This window comes from Crocodylus porosus, unplaced genomic scaffold (assembly GCF_001723895.1).
Source record: "Crocodylus porosus isolate Cpor-Errol unplaced genomic scaffold, CroPor_comp1, whole genome shotgun sequence".
NCBI lineage: Eukaryota > Metazoa > Chordata > Crocodylia > Crocodylidae > Crocodylus > Crocodylus porosus.
The window spans coordinates 56651479-56672399 of NW_017728943.1; the positions used below are offsets into that span (position 1 = coordinate 56651479).

At 44.4% G+C, this 20921-nt stretch overlaps 1 long non-coding RNA gene across 1 annotated transcript in view; it reads left to right on the plus strand.

Moving 5' to 3' along the window:
* Positions 1–20217, plus strand: part of LOC109319663 — an 86852-nt gene extending 66635 nt beyond the window's left edge. Inside the window, exons 3-4 of the long non-coding RNA XR_002103578.1 lie at positions 18247–18370; positions 20006–20217. This is a non-coding gene — a long non-coding RNA (uncharacterized LOC109319663). The remainder of the gene's footprint in view (positions 1–18246; positions 18371–20005) is intronic.
* The last annotated feature ends 704 nt before the right edge of the window (positions 20218–20921 follow it).

Here is a 20921-nt window from a genome sequence, read left to right on the forward strand (position 1 = left end):
TACCTGAATTTTCCTTTCAAACAGCAGTGGCCACGCTTTTTGTCAGACTGCAGTATAATTGTACGGGCAACTAATCCTAATCCCATAACAGTGGTACTATTATGAATGACTGTGCGTTTTAAATGATCTGACTTTGTTTCAGACAAATTCTGGTACAGATAAAGGGAAGATGACAAGAAAATCAAGACTCTAGTTAGCTGCAGAATTGGGGAAAAAAAGAATCACAATAGAAGGCCATAAAAATAGTAGAGTCAAAACAGCTGGTTTAGCTCTGAAACTACTTGGGCTACTAAGCGAATTACACTCTTGGGAATGGGGGTTCTAAAGGAAGGATCAGTTTTCAGTTTTCAGGACTTTGTTTAAACATAAAGGGTGAAATGCTAGATGCCCCTTTTGCACACTGCTGAGTTGTGGGCTGATGCTAAGGTACAAATTAGGTCTCAGTAATGCCGGTTGCTATGGGCCCAAAAGGGGTACTTACGCCCTTTAGAAATTATTAGAGCAGCAGTCTTAGCAGCCAGACCTGCCTGCCTAAACAATACCACCACCATGTGCCTATTGGCGAAGAAGTGCCAATGAGCTGGCACTATTCAGTTTTAGAACCATCCACGTATTTTTTCCCAAGTTTGGAAGTACCTCAGTTGGCTGACTAAGGGTATATTTACACCATCTCTGGACCCCACTAGGGAATGCCTCAGTCAAGCATAGCATGACCACTCTGTGCACGACACCTGTAAAATTGTACTGTAGAGAGGTGCTTAATGTGCATCATAAACTCCGTGTCTCAGGCATGTATGTTGGTATGTGACAAATGCTTACAATGGTAAGATTACTCCCTATGATGGACATTTGCAAAAAATGTATTTCTGGTGGTACTATGAGAGTAAAAATGAAGAGGAATATGAAAAGGGAAGAAAAATGGTTCTGAATGTTGGACAAGGTTTTATAGTCAAATTTGTCTGATCAGAGCCAACATTACATTTCAATACAGCTAAGCATGTGTTGTTTAGAGGCAAGTTAATTCTTGCTTGAAACTTTTATCAGTGGCCCCAGTAAATGTGACATCTCTTGCTTCTAAGCTACTAAATAAAGCAACCTCTGGTTGATAATGCTCTAGTACTTTGGTCTCTGCAAAAGCAAGCTCTTTCTTTCTTTTCTCTTTTTTTTTTGAATTAATAATGGGGAGTACATGTACATATTACATTTGACATTAATTGTTTTTTTAATTGGAGATTTGATACCTGCTACTTCATGTGAATACAAATGGTCTAAAGGAGCTTTTGAATTCTTTACAGAACTGCAGCTGGAACACAATGAATTGGAAACCTTAAAAGATGGATTGTATTTCCAAAACATGAGCACAAGTATGATCTTACTGTAAAACTATGTGTTTAAGCCTATGGGTAGAAGTGATACATGAAGGGATTATTTATGTTTAGGTGTGCAAATAAATAGTAAGCATTTGGACACCTTTCTTATGTTGCTAGTGTAGTCTGCCAGCAGTTTCTTCTTGTTTCTATAAAAGCTTCAGGACACAGAGTCACACAACTACATTAGATGATGTAAATGCAAAACTGTTGATGGCACCTCTCACTTTAGCATCGAAGGTCCTGAGTCACTTAAGTACATGCTTGTCTTGAAGCAAGAGAGGATCTTACTACTTTCAGCGAGGATAGCTGCAGATTTAAGTTACCCTCTGTGTGAGTATGAGTGAATTGGATCTGTATGCATCTAAAGCATAGATGTGTTGAATCTGATCTCTCTGAAATAAGTGTAAATGTCAAGTGGTTATATGTCAAGTGTGCCTGTGTTGGCCCATAGAAATTCATGTGAATTGTAGACTTGTAACAGAATATATTGCTAATATAACTCAGGATTAAATATGAACTCAGTCACCAAAACATTAGCATTGTTTTAAAATCTTGCTTACCCAAATTCCAGGCTTTTCTTTTATTTTCTTTTGTTCTGGCACTTAGAAGATATTAGAACAATAATAAACACATGGTTATAGCTCTGAAATAATCACAAGCAATCCATTATTTTTTTCCTCAAACAATAAGCAGCTTAACATTAGAATCTGTTGTATAGCTTGGAAATAATTATTTTGAAATCACTACTTCCTAGACCCTAGATAGTCTCAGTTTAAAGACATTGTATTTTCTTATGTATGAAAACATTTTTGAGATGTTGGCAGTTTGACCAATATTAAACCTATAACATTCCACAGTTCAGTGTAAGCATTTATTTTACGAAGCTGCTGAGCCCATTTTGAAGGGATTTTGATTATGAGAGCTTCAAGAAATGTGGGTTTTTTTATTAAGTGGTATTTAACCTTTCCCCAAAAGTTTGTTGATACAATGATGGCATTGTTCATTGCTTTTCCCTATTTAACTAGTGTTTGATTCCTGAAAAGTATTTCTGAACACATTCCTATGAGAAGAGAAACCAAACCTTTGGTGTCTTGGCTGCTAATTTTTCTCATAGTATACAAGATAATTCATAGTTTTCGTTTTGCCACTGGGGAAGATAATCCAGTATAACCAAAACTGATAATGAAGGGCATCAGCAGCACATGGTGGTGGTGATTTTTGTGTTAGTGTAACATACATCCAAATTTATATAACGGCCAGTTGTGCTACATGCTGTTCAAACAGCCAGTGAGAGAAAGCGCTCATTCTGCAAAGAATTTCAAACCGAAATCATGATTACTGGAGACACAATTTCAGAGGTGTCCAATGGCAGTGCTGACAGATTTTATCTGGTGTTGAATATTCTTGTCTCTGTTTATTTTTTTTGCTACCCAGGTCGTGGAAATGCTCAACATTCTCCAAAAATTGTCCTCTCATTGTAATATTTAGAGGAGTAGCTGGTTGGTTTGAGGTGGGTTGGTAAAGTATCTCAGTTTTTGTGACATTAACAGGGAGTCCAAGCATTTCACACACTTGACAGAAGTAATCAAGACAGGTAACACATGACATGACACAGTCATCAGCATACTGAAGGTCAGTAATGGAGGTTTTGGTTGTCTCAAATTCGGAATGTAGCTGGTTGATGGAAAAGAGATGTCATCTATACAATGCTGGATGCTGACTCTGGACGGAAGCCTGCCAGCAATGAGATACAGAATCGCTTCAATATAAATGGAATAAAGTGTACGTACTAGGCCTGTGCGAGTATTCACTTCAGATTTGGCCAATCTGGGGGACAGTGATTTGATTTGGTGATATGAATCACTGTCCCAAAATGATTCAGCTGAATCTGCTTCAGAGATTTGGTTGCCAACAAATCTCTGAATCAAGCAGGCCCCGTCTTCCGCCCACCTACTTTTCTAGCCCTGTCAATGGTTGCCCCACCTGGCCCCAGCCCTGCAGTCACCGGCTCCTGCCAGGTTGGGGGGGGGGGTGCGATCCCACTGCCCCACACTGCTTGGGGGGCTCTGCCATGAGCCCCTAGAGGCCCCTGAGTACAATAGAGCTGAAAGCACACTGACACTTGAGTAGAATCATACAGATATCTAGTGAGGAGAATGCATGAAAAAATCTTCCCAGTTATAGACAGGAGTGCAATTTCATGATAATTACTGCAATATATTCCTCTCCTTTCTTGTATATGGTTATGATTTTGGCATCTCAGGTCACTAAGAATCTTTTCATGTCTTCTAGATTTTCAGTAAAACTGTGTGTACTTACTGAGAGAGTTTCTTTCCACCTTGCTTCATTTCAGCTGGTATTCCATTAGCACATGATTTTTTGTTTTTTATCTGCTTAATGGCTTTCAAGGACTCTTGATAAGTTGATGGATCTGCAAAGTTGTCCTTAATGGAGTGCTGTGGAATGGCTTTGATGCTGTCTTTGAGATTAGACTCAGAGTTCAGGAGCTCTTGAAAATGCTACTTCAACCATGCATTGATCACAGGGGCAGATCAAGGGAGGGCAGGCACAGTGGTGAGGTTGCATTACCCTTCTCCCCACTTTGATCCTTGGTCTACCCAAAGTTTAACATGAACTGCATGGTATTGGCAGTAGTGTTTTTATTCAGGCAGGAATGAGGGTGTTACTTGACTTCATGGCTCATTATAATCTACCTGATTCCTTCCAAACTCTTCATTCCATAACTATTAACAATCCTTTCCTTTTTCAGTGGTCTTAATGTTCCACTAATCAAACTATACTTTCTTCTGCAGTTATGCTGTCTGTTAGCTGCTCCTTGTAATGGAGCTCCTATTTTAATTCTAGCTAAAAACATTAGCTCAGGTATAGAAACTTTAACCCAGATGACCATTAGGTGAGGTGTGGAAGTAACTTACACTGAAGCAGTGCTTACACTATCAAGATGCTCAAGAAGGCCTGATTTTATTTTATGAATCTGAAAGAGATGTACATTTAATTCTAATGACTAAAGAAACAACATCTTTTGATTATTTTGCCTAGTTTGTTGCATTTTTTAATTCATATTCTATGATCTAGCAAATGAATGCACATTCCAATAAAGTTATATTTGTTTTTGCTTTGATCTTAAACTGAATAATATAGCCCTAGGCCTCTATCATATTAGTAAGGTTTCTTTTTCTTGCTAGTTTCTTTGTACCTGGAAAAAATGTGTGTTGTATGTAATGATTCACCACACCTCTGCACCCCGCTTTCAAAATCCTAGATCTGCCCATAGTTGATTGTGAAACTGTCTTGAAAGAGCGGTATTCCATCCTTGGACTTCAAAGGAGAAGCTTCTGGTGTATTTAGCCCATAAATAGTTTGATTGTGCTGAAGAAATTATGCATGTGGTGGCTGTCAGAAAACTTTTAGATTTCTTTTGCTCTGTCCTCCCACTACTTGTCTTTCAATCTCAAATCTTCTTCTGGGAGTTAGCATTAATATGACAATAACTGTCTTGTTTCTGTTTGGAGCTGATGTCATTCTGGAAAACTAAATTTTCTTATCGTTCTCATTGAACCAGTCTTGATATTTCTTTGTGGAGAATCCTAAGGATTTTTCACATGAATCATGCATATCTTTCTTGAGGCTCTTCTAGTGATTGATGGTGTCAAGCTCTTCAGAGAGGTTGGAGAATTTTTCACTGAGGCACTTCTGGAGATGATCGGTTTTAGCAGAGTCTTTCAAGCACTCAGTATTGAACTTTGATAGCTTCTTTTGTTTATGTCATTTTGGGTCAGTGTGGATGGACATAAGGGACAGTGTATCAGACAATGGTCAATTCAGCAGTCATCTGCAGTGGTCATAGCTTTGGTGATACAGAAATTGCAATGGTCCTGGGTGCGCACTGTGATATAATGGGAGTGTGGGGCCATTGCTCAACAACTTAGAGAGCTGGTTACCAGTAGAAAGCTGAACTTCAGAAAGACTACTTCGTCTTGGTCTTTCACCATCCCAAGGGAAAACCACACCAGGTAGAGTAGATGATGAGCACAGTAGGAATAATTGCCTTCCTACTATTGCCATAGAATTGGTATATGACCATTTAATAAAATTAGACATATACAAGTCAGCAGGACTGGATGATCTTCATCTGAGAGTGCTGAAGGAGCTCGCTCAAGTCATTGAGGAGCCCCTGGCAAAACTCTTCCACAACCCATGGAGCTATAGAGAAGTCCCTGAGGACTGGAAGAGGGCCAATGTTGTGCCCATCCACAAAAAGGGCAGGAGGGAGAACCTGGCTAACTATAGGTCAGTCAGCCTAACTTCCATCCTAGGGAAAATCCCAGAAAAGTCCATCAAGGAGTCTATCTGTGATAAGATAGACGGTAAGATTCTGAATGACGGCCAGCATGGCTTCATCTCAGGCAGGTCTTAACTTACCAACCTCATCTTCTTCTATGACCAGGTAACCCACCACCTGAACACGAGAGAGCAGGTTGATGTTGTATACCTTGACTTCCAGAAGGCCTTTGATCTAGTATCCCACCATGTCCTTGCAAGAAAATGGGAGGATTGTGGGATTAACTCTGAGACAGTCAGGTGGGTGAGAAACTGGCTGCAGGATAGGACCCAGAGAGTCATAGTGAACATCTGTGTCATCCTGGCGAGCAGTGGGCAGTGGTGTCCAGCAGGGGTGCTTGGTGCTCAGTCCAGTACTTTTCAACATCTTTATTAACAATTTGGATGTGGGGGTGAAGAGCTCATTGGACAAGTTAATGGATGACACTAAGTTACGGGGATGCATGGTCACACTTGAAGGCTAGGCTTCAGTTACAGGTAGACCTAGATAGGCTAGCAAGTTGGGTAGATCAAAACCTGATGAAGTTCAATGTTGAGAAATGTAAAGTGCTCCACCTCAGGATGAGCAATTCCCAACACACCTACAGGCTTGGCGGCACCAAACTGGCTAGCACCATGAATAATAGACCACAGTATGAATATGAGCCAGCAGTGTGATGCTGTAGCCAGTAGGGCAAATAATACTCTTGCATGCATCAATTGATGCATATCCAACAAAGCCAAGGAGGTGATTCTTCTGCTCTACTCAGCACTGGTGAGACTGCAGCTGGAGTACTGCATCCAGTTCTGGGCACCGCACTTTAACAAGGAAGTGGACAAGCTTGAGAAAATCCAAAGAATAGCCACCCATATGATCAGAGTCTTAAAAGGCAAACCATATGAGAAAAGGCTGAGGGATCTGGGACTCTTCAGCCTGAAGAAAAAAAGGCTGAGAGGGGACCTGGTAGCAGCTTACCACTACACTAGGAGAGTACATCAAGGACTCAGTGAGCAACTGTTTACCAGGGCACCCCAGGGGAAAATCAGGAGTAATGGCCACAAACTCCTGGAAGATTGATTCAGACTCAACGTTAGGAAAAACTTCCTCACAGTCAGGGCTTCCAGACTGTGGAATAAGCTCCCTCCAGAGGTGGTGCAATCATCTACCCTAGAAATCTTCAAGAGGAGACTAGACAGGCACTGTGTTGGGGTCACCTGACCCCCAGTTATCTTTCATGTTTGATGCAGGGGGCTGGACCCAATGATCTTCTGAGGTCCCTTCTAGCCTTACAATCTATGAATCTATGAATAATCAATCAGTGTTTTGAATTGGGGTGCAACTGTGATGTCTTTTGTTTGCTTCTTTGGCTGAATAAGGTTTTTGTGGTGATGAAATCATGTTCTGAACACTTGTTCAAGAGCAGAATGACATTTGAGTTGACTTTCCCCACCCCTTCCTTTCCAAGTGTTCTGTTCTATAGCTCCTCCCATGGATCACAGTCTTGACTTGGTAGAGAGACTTGTGTGCTACTAATGACTCTAAGAGTGATACTATCTGGAGTTACATATTTCTGGTAGGGCCATCCATTGGTGGTAAAGTTAAGAGTGAGGTTTCTAGATTAAGAGGAATCTAAAAATAAAAGTAATCAATAGTGGTGCAGGCAGATGAAAGTTTTATGAAGAAATATTCATAATGGCTGAAAAGGCAGATGAAGGCTGCAGCAGAGTAGAAACAGGGCCACCCAGATGGTTTATGGGGCCTGGGGGTGTTCTGGGGGTGTTCTGGGGGCCCTACCACTGCCCCCTACAAGGACCCATGTGCATGTATGTGTACAAAGCTGGGGACCATATGCAAGAAGTCTTGTATGCATGCATCACATGTGATAATTCTCACCTGCGGCTCCTCCTTTTCTTGCCCTGGGAAGTGGGAACAAGTGGGCTTTTTGCCTGTATACCCTTTTCAAGAGCATTATCAATGGCTCCTTTTCCACTAAGAGCATTTGCAAAATCTTTCCACTGTAAATAATGTTGAAGATGACCAGAATTGGCCTCATGACTCTTCACTTTGTCATACAGTTTTCTCCAGTTATCATTCACACCCCCATGGCAGGATCTGGAATGGTACAGGGCTTGATTTTTGTTCTAATATCAGAAGAGACAGTATGAAAAGCAGAACAGGCCAGATGCCTTGTGGCTGCAAATGAGCCAGTCCCTTTTCACACTTGTCATTGGACGAAGTCTTGTGGAAAACAGATGGAGGGAATGACCATTTGGAGGAATCACGTGGGAAGCTTGCAGGTTTGGGTGGTGGGCCCTTGGACGCAATTAGATGCCTTTGCAACCTATTGAGATACCCCCAGGTAGCTAGGTCATTAAAGAACATTTCCTGGTGAACTTTAGGCTCAGTTCTGAAAATCAGGTCAATTGTCTCGTTTTTCTCATTTGATGCCATGTCTCCTTCGCTTCGCAACACCAAACCTGATTCATTTTCACATTCTCCTGCTACATCACTGCTTGCTTCCTTTGCGATGTTTTCATGATCAGAATATTCTTCATCCCCTGAGTGATGTGTCACCTGCATCACCTGTTCCACTTCCAACTTCCTTATTTCCTTTCACCACTCATTCAAACTGATCCAGTGTCTGCCTCTCCTTTTGATCTTGAGCTTTTTTCTCCTTTGTCACCTTTCTTGTGATGCCCCAGACTGTTAGATGTTCTTCATTTTTTCTTACACAGGGATAAGGGGATAGGACTAGGGTTGTACTTCTCCTGAGCACCTACAAATTCCAAACCCCTTCTGGTAGGTCATCTCTCTCCTACCAGTTTCCTGGGGCCCAGATCAGTCTCACAGGTCTTCTGGTTGTGGCCTGCTGGCTGGCCGCCTCCACTACTCAGGAAGGAAGGGTTCCTCCCTTAAGGCCTGGCCTCACACCACTCCTAGGCTTTCTTCCTGTGGTAACTGCCACAGAAAATTACTCTCCAGTGGGACCATGCCTAGCTGGTGCTTATGTTGTACTTGGGTTCAGGCTTGTGGGTGTGGCAGAGGATAAGCAGGCCTGTTTAAGGAAAAAGAAAGTAGCTGCAGAGAGAGTAGACAGAGGAAGGAGGATTGTCTTTGTACTGTTGCTGGAGAACAAACTTCTATATTTAGCCTTTAACCCCTTGATTAATGGGCATTGTGAGACTATACATATTCTTATGGGCCTTAGTAAGCAACTGCTGCTGTCTGAAGGGTCAGAAGACAGCAAGTTAGCTCTCCAATACTGAAAGCAAGATTTGCGGTTTGGAGCACAGGATTCTTCAATCAAGGACTTTAATATTTTTTTCCCCAAGAGTTATATAGACACATAGTTTCATAGTTTGTACGGTTGGAAGTGACCTGAGCAGATCATCGAGTCTGACCTCCTGCCATGGCAGGAAAGAGTCCTGGGGTCAAACGACCCCAGCAAGGTGTTTGTCTAGCCTTGTCTTAAAGACCCCCAGGGTAGGAGCCAGCACCACTTCACTTGGAAGTTGGTTCCAGATACTAGCCACCCTGACCATGAAGTAATGCCTCCTGATGTCGTCTAGCTCGAATCTACCCTCTGCCAGCTTGTGACCATTATTTCTAGTACTCCTGGTAGTTCTTGAGGGAACAGGGAGTCCCCCAGTGCCTACTGGTCCCCTCTGACTTGTTTGTAACAGGCCACTAGATCCTCCCTCAGCCTTCTCTTGTGGAGGCTGAACAGGTTCAGGTCCTGTAGCCTCTCCTCGTAGGGCTTGCCCTGCTGCCCCCTGATCATGCGAGTGGCCCTCCCCTGGAGCCCCTCCATGTTGTCCACATCCCTCTTGAAGCGTGGCACCCAGAACTGGACACATTACTCCAGATGCAGCCTGACCAGTGCCGCATAGAGGGGGAGTATCTCCTCCTTGGACCTGCTTGAGATGCACCTGTGGATGCATGATGAAGTATGGTTGGCCTTCCTGACTGCATCCGCACACTGCCAGCCCATGTTCATCTTGGCATCAATGATGACTCCAAGATCCTTTTCTGCCTCTGCACTGACAAGAAGGGAGTTCCCCAGCCTGTAGGTCTGCTGCTGGTTCTTCCCCCCCGTGCATCACCTTGCAGTAGTCGGTGTTGAATCCCATCCTATTCTCATCTGCCCACCCCTGTAACCTGTCTAGGTCTGATTGCAGCCATTCCTCCCTTCTAGAGTGCCCACATCCCCCCACATCTTTGCATTTAAGTTTTTTTTAAGTGGGGAAGCATGTGAACCTGAATATATGTTATATCTAATGTTATTTCCCTTAGCAAATATAAAGAAAACAATATATGTCATTTAAATTATTAGAGTCTTGCAAATTCATTTCTGACTTTGGCCCTTCAGATCCCACAGAGCTGACATTCACTCATGACTTGAACTCTTTCCCCTGGAGGTCTTTCTGTGACAACAGGCCTGCTCTGCCACAGGTCCCTCCTTAAAACCTTCCCTGCTCCTTCTCTCACAACTGACTCTGTAACCAGGGCTACTTGGCTTAGGCCCTTCTCTAGGCCAATCATAAGCCTGCGTGATCAATTTTGTCTCTATTGCTGGCCAGAGATAAAGAAAGATGTTACCTTACCCATGATTGGTTTAGACTCCCCCCTTGGACATCAATCCAACAATCACTTAAGTCTCAAATTAGCATCTGTTTCATGCACAACTATGTATAATATTTACTTCATGGTCAGGGGTGGGTCCCATAATGTCACAATTACATGTTGAGAATGATGCAGTGTCATCTTACATTCCAATACACCAATTTCCTCTTTTTTTATGAAAACAAAATACCAAGAATTCTGGTAAGTAATGTCACAGGGCAGAGGCCAGTGGCACACACAGGAGCTGAAGCAGGGGGCCCTTGCTTTGCAGGGGCCCAGGGCAACAAATTGCCCCAGTTGCCTCCCCTTTCTCCTCCCGGGCAGCCCTGAGTAGAAACTTCTGGTTGTCTAGGTCTTCCTTGCCATTGAATTAAAGTTTGCTTCCCAGAAAGTGTTCTGTGGTTGCTGATGTGTGATAGCATCCCACCACTAAGACACATATAGACATCTTTTAATAGCAAGTCCTACAGCAATGGGTGAGTGGCAATGTGGGCAGGTGCTAATGATTACTGTAAGCCCCTGGTCACAGACCTACGCAAAGGTGATGATTGTATGATGGCCATTTTGTATTTGGGATTCAGATAGGTATACCAGTTGGCAGCTGCAATGAGTGTGTAGGCCTATTTAGGATCTACTCTGATCATCCTTTATAGGAAGGGAACTAGAAAAGGTGCCCTAAATATAGTCTGTCTCATTTTACTTGACCAGAAAACTGGGATCAGTCTATCTGTGGTCCAAATCATGTAATGAAGTTTGCAAATTAGAATATCCACACCCTGATGGACAACCTTAATAGTGACTGATCAAAACAAAGAACAGCGCTCATGGCCAGAGAATTTTCATGATTTAATACTGGAATTGTTGCACTTAGTGAGACCTGATGCACAAGAAAGGAAAAGCTGAAAAATATAATCTGTGGTGGTGTTATTACAATCAAGATTGTTCCTCAGATGCTGGGGTATCTGGTTGGCATCAACAAATGTTTCATGACTTTTCACTTTTTTTGGCCAACAGACCACATACACAGTCACCCTGACTGTTGATGCAGAGGATGAAACAAATGAAGAATTCTGTTCTCAGCTCAACCAATTCTTGTCAACTGTTCTGCAGGTCAGTTAAGGTTTTGCAGCTAGCACTTTATACATGCCAATAAACACTACCCTTTTGATGAATTAAGCGACACTTCGGCAGCCCTAAGTAAGTATTTTAGAAGATACTTTCAGCATATCTACTTCTCCCCTCAGCTGGGTGTCATCTGCAAACTTGCTGAAAGTGAACTGTATCCCATCATCCAGATAATTGAAAATAATGAACATAACTGGCACCAGGACTGACCCCTGGAGCAATCTACTTGAAGCCAGTTGCCAATTAGACATTGAGCAATTGACTACTACCCTCTGGGCCTGATGATCCAACCAGTTTTCTATTCATCTTACAATCCATTCATCCAACCTGTACTTCTTTAGGTTGTCTGTGAGAACATTGTGGGAGACTGTATCAAAAGCTTTGCTCAAGTCAAAGTGTATCACATCCACGAGTTTCCCTGAATTCACAGAGCCAGTCATCTCATGATAGAAGGCAATCATGTTGGTCAGGCATGACCTGCCCTTGGTGAATCCATGCTGACTATTCCTAATCACCTTCTCCTCCAAGAGTTTAGAAATGAGGATCTGCTCCATAGTTTTTCCAGGGACTGAGGTGAGGCTGACCAGTCCATAGTTCCCTGGATCCTTCTTTTCCCGTTTCTTTAATATCTGTATTATATTTGCACTTTTTTCCAATTGTCCAGGACCTTTCCTGATTGCCATGAGTTTTCAAAGATGGTGACCAGTGGTTCTGCACTCACATTGGCTAACTTCCTCACTGCCATCGGTTGCATTCTGTCTGGCCCCATGGACACGTCCAGTTTTTCTAAATAGTCCCGAACCTGGTTTTTTGCCACTCTTGGAAGCTCACCTCCTCCCCAAACTGTGCTGCCAGGTGCAGTAGCTTGGGAGCTGACCTTGCCTGTGAAGACTAAGGTGAAAAAGTCTTTGAGTACTTCAGCCTTTTTTGCAGTTTCTGTCACTAGGTTGCCTCCCCCGTTCAGTAAGGGACCCACATTTTCCCTGAGCCTCCTCTTGCTACTGACATACTTGCAGAAACCCTTCTTCTTACTCTTCACATCCCTTCCTAGCTGCAACTCCAATTGAGCTTTGACCTTCCTTATTTTATCCCTGAACACCCAAGCAATACTCTTATACTCCTCCCTAGTTGTTTGTTCAAATTTCCACTTCTTGCAAGCTTCCTTTGTGTTTTAGATGATTGACAAGTTCCCTGCTAAGCCAAGATGGTCTTCTGCCATACTTGCTAGTCTTCCTTTACAGTGAGATGTTTCATTCCTGTGCTCTTAGTAAGGTTTCTTTAAAGTAAAAAGGACATAGTAGGATTGGGTTCCCATGAAGATTTCAAAGCATAGCTCTTCTCTCAAGACTGTTTTTATAAACCAGGTTCTGGAGAGACAGGCAGTTCTTTCTAAGTTGTTCATCAAAAGTATATTTTTATAAAAGTTTATGGTATAAGAAGTTGTTTATAACAGGTGCATAAGAAACTAAGTCTCTGTAGATGAAAAAAAAATGAAGGGTATGAAACTTCTTTTGGGGAACCAGCTGACTATCTGGACAAATGATGTCTCTTTTTATGTGCTGGCCCAGCCCTAACATCAGACAATTGGAGAGTGGCAGTTGAAAACACATGGAGAAGCATTGTGGCCCAGCAAAGCCTTAGGGAACTTTATGGTAGTCCAGGATGAGTGAGTACAGTGGCACATGCATCGGGGAAAAGGAAAAGGTGCTGTAAGAAGAACTGCTGGAAAGCAGGGTTGGAACTGAAGAAGAGGTGAGGACAGCTGGACAGACTAGTTCACTACAGGAGTCTTCTTCTGAGTGGTATGATGTAAGTGTGAAAATTATCAAGTGTCTAACAGAAATGAAAATATCTCAATATGTAGAATAAGCCCCACATACTGCAGCTGTAAAGTTTCTCAGGCCTATTCTGTTCTCTTTTTTATTAGCTAGTTCCATCCTCATGGTCTTTCTGTTAAAAATGGGAAAAGAAATGACAGTTTTGTATTACATTCAGAATTTTTAAAAAAAGGTTTTAAAACTAACTACTCTAGACACTTACTATATTTTACTGGTTTTATCCATATTACAATTACAGACTTTTCTATGAGAGACTATTAGGAAAATAAATTATTCTTTGTGATCTTGCCACACTAACAAAGTAAATGACTTGAAAACTTTTCTGGGAACAATTCTTGCCCCTAAAAAGCAATCAGCCATGTCAGTTATTTCAAACTAAATCACAGTTCACACTCCTTTCCATATAATCCAGATATTGTGGAAGAATATAATTTATCTTCCTGTATTTATTTAACTAGCTATGCATGACAAAACAGTTTTCATTTATCTAGGATACTGCTATATTGTATGTTGCCTTCAAGAAATACAGCTCTACTGTATAAAACAGAAGAATCCACTATCAGTCAATTAAGTGAGGTTAGTTTGCAGACATTCCATTTTCATAGAGCTTTTTTATGCTGGAAGCTTTGTTACTGGTAGTTGCATAATTTGTGTAGCAAAGACTGAGAAATGCATAAATTCTCATGGTAGAGTAAAATGAAACTAGAAGTGGTAAAAAGCCATCCTTTCCCCTACGTAAATAGTACTACACAGTGGGTGCATCTACACATACATTTGATCCAGAAGCCGTTTACTCTTGAGTAAACTACTCAAGAGTAAATGCTCATGGGCAGGTGTCTACATGTGCAGGGAAGCGGAAGCAGATTTGCTGCTCCTAGCCACAAACTGCTCCTGCTTCCTGCAGCTCTGCAACAGGCCCCTGCCACCACCAGGAGGAGCTGGAGGCACTGGCTACAGCTGCCTGTGGCCAGCAGCTATCTTTAAAAGGCAGCCCCCAGCTCTTCTCCCTGGCCAGCTACTTCTCTGCCTGGGAGTAGCATGGAGAGCCTAAGGGCAGCAGATGGCGGTTCTCCTGCCTCAGCATTTGCCTCCCCATGCCATGGATGCTCCAGCTTCTGCCCCTGGCCAGTGCCATGGGTTCCTGCTGACCGAAGTCCTGACCCTGGTGCTGGCCCCCACTGAGGCCCTGGGCAAATCGCGCACCCACAAGCAGGGGTCAGGGCACTAGGTGTGAGAGGTGCTGGCCGACCAACTCCTCTGGCACTCCCCACTGTGGCCTGCCTGGACAGCTACCCATGGACCTCTACCCCCCTGTCTGCCACCAGCACCATGCTCACTGTAGACAGTTCTCTGAAAAACATTTTATTCCCCTCACAGAAATAGACTCCCACTTTCCACACCCTCCCCAAAAACAGACCTCCCTTACCTCTCCCTCCCAAACAACAGAGCCACTCTACCACCCACTTCATCCACAACAATAAAACAGCCTCTTTCATGTGCTATTTACATTGTTGTGCTTGCTTGTGTGTCCCCTCCCAGGGTGGAGGGCTGTGGGGTGGGAGTGCCTAGGGGTCCGAGCCTGGGGACAGGTGGCCAGCACCCTGGCCACTGGCCATTGGCCGTTCCCCCAGTGAGTGTGCATGCCATGTAAACCCAGTAGGTGGGAGGCTTGCCCAGGGATGATGGTGGCTGCTGCTGTCCCAGTGTGCCCATCTACCCCCCCTGACACCCAGTGGCCTAGGCCAGCAGAGTCCGCACACAGTCCTGGCCTGGCTGGAGGCAAGTCCAGCTCCGTGACCCTGTAGTGCTGGGGGCCCTGGCCATGAACACAGTCTGCTGCTCCAGGGCCTCTGTATGTCACTCCTTCAGGGCCAGGAGCTGCTCCCTGAACACATGGTCCCATGCCTCCTCCTGGGCCAGGTCCTCCACTAACCATGCATCTTGCTGGGCCAGGTGCTCCATGCTCCATGTGTCCCACTGGGTAACATCCTCCACCCACCAGGCCTGAGTCCACCAGCTGCTCTGCCAATGCCATCACCAGCTGATTCAGGAGGAGGGTCCTTTCCTGGGTCCTTCTCTGGCAGAGCTGGCATATCCACAGGGTCCCAGCTGAGGGTGGTGGTGACCTTGAGCTGCCATCCTTCCTACAAACTGCTGCTTCTCCCTCGTGTGCAGCTGCAGGACCTGCAGAGCCATGAGAAAGAAGATGTTTGTAAGCATTTGCAGCATTTCTGAGATAAGATGCTCTGTTCCAGGAGCTGTACAGTGGCCAGCCTCAGATTGGGCCTTGTGTGTGCACAGATGCCTGCAGACCATGGTAAGTTCCCTGGACAGGCCCAGGCCCAGACCCAGGCCCCCATCCCCATTTATTTCCCAGGGGTCAGCAGGCCACTGTGTGCTGGCCACAGGCAGCCCACCTTCCCTGCTCTGTGCCCAGGCTTGGACAGACTAGGCTTCTGGCAGAACCTGCTGCTGTGGCTCCAGACCCCACAATGCCTGGAATTAGGGGTGTGCAGGGCTCCTGGGTAACTGAGGCAAGGAGATGCCTGTGCCCCTATTCTTCCCACAGGGGGATACTGAGGAGACTCCTCAGGACCAGCCCTCCCCATGCCACTGCTTTGTCCTGAGCGTGCCCCTTCTGTGCATGTCCTGGCCTAAACAAGGAGCTGTTTGTGCAAAACAAGGGGTGCCTAACCCACTACACCCTGCTTCTGTGGGGCTTCAGGTGCACCTGGCACAGGACCCTGAACTTCGATGGTGTGGGGGACAAGCCCGCGCTGCCCCACAACCTCTGCTACCACCTGGAGGGCTACCTGTGGCTGTGCTACATGTCCCTGCCCTCCACATCTAAGAAGGAATTGGCTGCTGGCATCAATGTATTCCTGTGTATGTGCCTAGCTTTGGGAGCATGGGCTGCTCAATAAAGTTTTGCACTCGCTTCTAGCTCCCTGCATGCCATGCATGGGGCAGGGGGAGGAACCTAGGGTCCAGGGGAGTATGACCAGGCCAGGCAGGGAAGGGATAGGGGGTAGGGCCATGGGCATGGACTGGGGTGGGGAGGGCCCTCCCTGCAGTGTGGGGCTTACCCCATGGCTGGAACTGGTGTGGCTGGTGGCTCTGCTCAGTCCCAGCTGGTAGCAATGGTGTGTCTTTAGATGGTGGGCTGTGGCATACAGGTGCCTGGACAGGGCCCCCCTCCCTGGGGAGGAGATGGTGCTGCTGGTGGCCAGTGATGATATGGCCATCTGTGCCTTGTAGCTGGGGCTGAGGCTACAGAGCTGTTGGGCAAGGTGCTGGCCTGGGCTCCCTGAATTGCTGGGGGAGGCTGTAGGTGTGGAAATGTTGATACCCTGAGGGTCCCTCCCCCAGTGACACATTACCATGTATGCCAGGCCAGGCAGGGATTCAGGTAGGCTGCCCATGCTGCTGTATATAGCACAGCTGTGGCCTGGGTGCCATGGCATAAGGATCTATGTTAGTTGCTGCATAAAGGTCATGAACTTGTGGGCACCCCCCTGACCAATGACTGTGGCCAGTGATCATGATCTACTGTGCCTGAAAACCTTGACCTTTATGCAGCACTGCCACTCCAACTGGTCATGGCCACACTCCCCCATCCAGCCTGACAACACCTCAGACACCTAGGACTTGGAGTACCCATCCCACATGAACTGGTGCTGTACCTCTGCCTTGCCCTACAGTGCCACAAGGTCACCAGTCTCCTCCTGCAACCAGTTGGGGCTCCAGGTGGTGGGCACTAATGTCAGCGAGGGCTCCTGCATTGATTCCCTGGGACTCCATGTGGCTGTCCTTGTGCTGCCAGGGCTGGGCAGCTGCCTGGAGCACCCGATGCAGGGGCACATCATTGGACTAGCAGCTGTATGGCAAGGCAATGCACCATAGCACCTGCAGGCTCTGAACTGCAGGCAGCTGGAGCTGGCTCCAGTGGCCAGTGGGTGCCTGCAGCTGGGCCTGGGAGCTGGCACACCTGGCAGGAGCCTGGAGCAGCCTGCAGGTCTGGGCAGCTCCTGCAGCACTGCAGTGCCAGGCAGTGGTACTGTGGTTCAGGTGGTCTGGTTCAGCTGCCTGCATGTGCACCAGGGCTCAAAATGCCTGCAGGCTTTTAAAGTCCTGAGGCTGGGGCAGGCATAGAGCTGGCCCAGCCCTGGGGCAGGAGAAGCTTCCAGCCCCAGAGCCCTGGGGCTAGCTTCAGGCTGGCCCCCTAGTGGCAGGACTGACCAGGAACAGATTTGCTCTCGGTCGGCATCTACACATATGTTACTGCAGTAACTACTTGTGAGTACATTTGCTACTTGCATTTGCGGGTAGTAAATTTACTCGTGAGTAGTGTCATTTATTGCAAGTAAGCATGAGCATGTGTAAACGCATGGGCTTACTGCACAGTAAACTACGTTGCTGCTTAGTAAATTGTCTCATGTAGACACACCCAGTGAAATCAACAGATGTGTCGGAGAATTAATTCTGCAATTTATGTTTACCAACTTGTTCCAGAAAACAGAGGAAGTTAGCACTTTGAAATCTTAAATAGGAGACAATGCCAAAGTCACTCCCTCAAGCAGTCTGTCATTGTAAGGAGATTATGACAAGATCTTGTAATTGTGAAAAGAAAAGAGTCTGAGCGACAGGGTGGCTCACATTTTTGGGACTAAGGAGTTTTGAGGACGTGTGCCAAAGTAAATGCCTTCTTCTTAGTATTGAAAGAGGAAATGTAAGGCAGCGCATTTCTTCTTTCCATTGCACATAGTGCTTCAGTCAATCTTCTGCATGTAAGCCAGCATGTTCTTGGTGTGACAGTCAGGCCTGAACTCCTCTTGTATGGCTTCTGTCTCCTTGCTTGTATAATTGTAGCTGTGAGTAATTGCTTTCTGTTAATTTCTTTTTCCTTTTTTTTTTTTTTTTTTTTGCGTTTGGTGAAACTAAATAATAGATGTGAATATTCAAGCAAATAGAAAGAATGAATCAGCCACTTTCCTGGAATCTGATGTTATGCCACAGGGGTGTAGAATTTGATGGCATTAAACAAACAGTGACAAAAGAAACAGAGCGCCTTTGTACACACATTACTTTTCCCTCCTTTTCTTCTGCTGCAAGAAAGCCCTAGTTTAAACTGATTACTGATGCAGAGACAGTTTACTGTAAAACAATGATTTTTATACCCTGTGAGCAACAGGCTTAGGAGTTAACTTACAATTCTGTGTGAAACTATTGATTTCCTTTTTGTTGGTATTCTAGTTGCCATCAGTGGCCAGTGTAATTGAGGCTCACATTGTTCAAAAACCACTGCGGCAAAACATAGTTTGTACATTTGAAAAAAAAAGTTTCTTATCATGAAAGATGTGACATACCAAAGATGGCATCTAGTGCGCTCTCTCTATTTAACCACAAGCTATTGATTCTCTGAGTCATATGTTTCAAGAATGAATTATTTTTACAATGAATTTATGGGGAATGAAAGGTTCTAAAATTAAAAACAGCTGCAAGGGAAACAAGTCATCCCAGTAGAGTCTATTGGGAATTCTTTATCTCAGCTCACCTATGAAAAAATATTTTTAAGTTGTTTACAGTGTCAGACTGCTGCATTAACAATATTGGGTTTTTAAACTTTTTTTTAGCTCTGTTTGAAATCACCCAGGTTTAACTCTTGTTATTTTTTGCATGTACATATGCATTAGGGAAAATAATTCCTTAAATATCTAGCATATAAATTGGACCTAAGGAAAAAAGTTGATATCCCTGTAATACTTAGTCACCAGGTGGGCTTGGTTTTATGTAAGACTCCCTGAAAGGTTTAGAGTTCAATTCTGCTTAAGTATATGCATGTATAAGCATTGAAGTCAATGAGCCTACTTGAAATTAAATGTATTATTGAGTGCTATGCTAGTCTGACCAGAACAGCCCATGCTCAGCTGGGCAACATTTTTCAGCTGAAACTTTCCTGAGAACAATACACATCTGGTGATAGTAAAACACTGCACAAGTTCATGTTGGTTTTGCAAAATTGTTCTGAATGAGAGGAAAAAAACAGCAAAAAAAACCAAACAAGAAAGTTCTCAAAAAAAGTTCAAATATTTTGCTTTATTTTCAAAATGAAACCTTTTTGTGAAAATAAAATTTCTGCTTTAATCAGTTTGATATGTTTTATTTGAATGTCATAGAGATATTTCTTTCCATTTATTTTAAAGTTTTAAGTATGAAAATTGAAGCAGAGCATGTCATATCCAGTCATAGGATACCTCTTCAACCTGTTCAACCTGAAATTACATGTTTCTGGGTTTTTTGGTTCAAAAAATAGTTGACCTAAAATGTTTTAAAACATTTTCAGAAAGCTAATAGATTGAAAAAACATAGTATTCTGGCAGTTTTATTCTGTATGTTACAAAATTGAGCTCTTACTGAGGCCGTAATTAAAGTCAGGAATTTTTGGATTTTTTAATATTGCTATGTTTCAAATGTCTTGGCTTTTGGTTAGCTAGTTCATATGATGAAGAATAAACAACAAATCTATTAGAAATTAACTTCAAACTTTTCCCCATTTTTTCATCTCCCATTACAGCAAGCATTAACTTTTTTCATTTATACATTTTCGAGATTTAACACAAACCATATGTTTTGTTCACTGAAACAATTGCTCTGCTACAGTAGTGGAACCTCTACCTTCAAAAAAACAAAATTAAAGTAAGCAACAGATAATGCTCATCACTGTGCCAGCTATTCAGGTCCTGGCAAAAGGCCCTTGTCACCAACCCATGAAATTCATGAACATTCATCTCTGCCTTCACTGAGTACACTAATTACTTTATTCTGGCTAAGAGAAGTGGCTGTCCAGCTGGACATAAGGCTATATTACTTTACATTTTCAGGAAGATGCCACAAAAAAATGTAAAAATAAAATACGTGTAGCTACTGAAGCCTTGGCTCCATACTCTTATTTACAGAAGCTTGCTAAAGCAACATGTCTCATCAGGGAGAAACAAACAATGAGTTAGGGCAAGTTGCCTGTCTCTTTTGAGAGCTGAATGAGAAACTGTCCCAGAAGGAGCATGACTCACATTTAGAATTTTCATATTTCTGCTGTGACATGTCACGGTGTTTTCACTGGGCACGTCTACATGTACATTTGATCCAGGAGCAGTTTACTCGCGACTAAATGCTCCCAGAGAGGCATCTACACATGCAGGGAAGCAGAAGTAGTTTTGTTGCCTCTAGCAGCAAACTGCTCCCATTTCCTGGGACCATGCAATGGACCCCAGCTGCCACTAGGAGGAGCTGGAGGCTCTAGTCACTGCTACCTGTGGCTGGAGGCTATATTTAAAAGGCAGTCCTGCTCCCTGGCCCACTGCTTTTCTAGTAAGGGGCAGCATACAGAGCACAGGGGCAGCATGCAGCAGTTCTGTCACTGCAGCCTCTGCCTCCCCATGACATAGCTGCTCCAGCCCCTGACAGTGACACCAAGTGCCCCGGGCTCCAGCCGGCCATGGTGCTCGCCCTGCTTCTCCCAGTGGGCCTCCCCCTGCTGAGGCCCCAGGCAAGATGCACACCCACTAGCAGGGGCCAGAACACCAGGTGCAAGAGGTGCTGGCTAACCACCTCCTCCTGCACTCC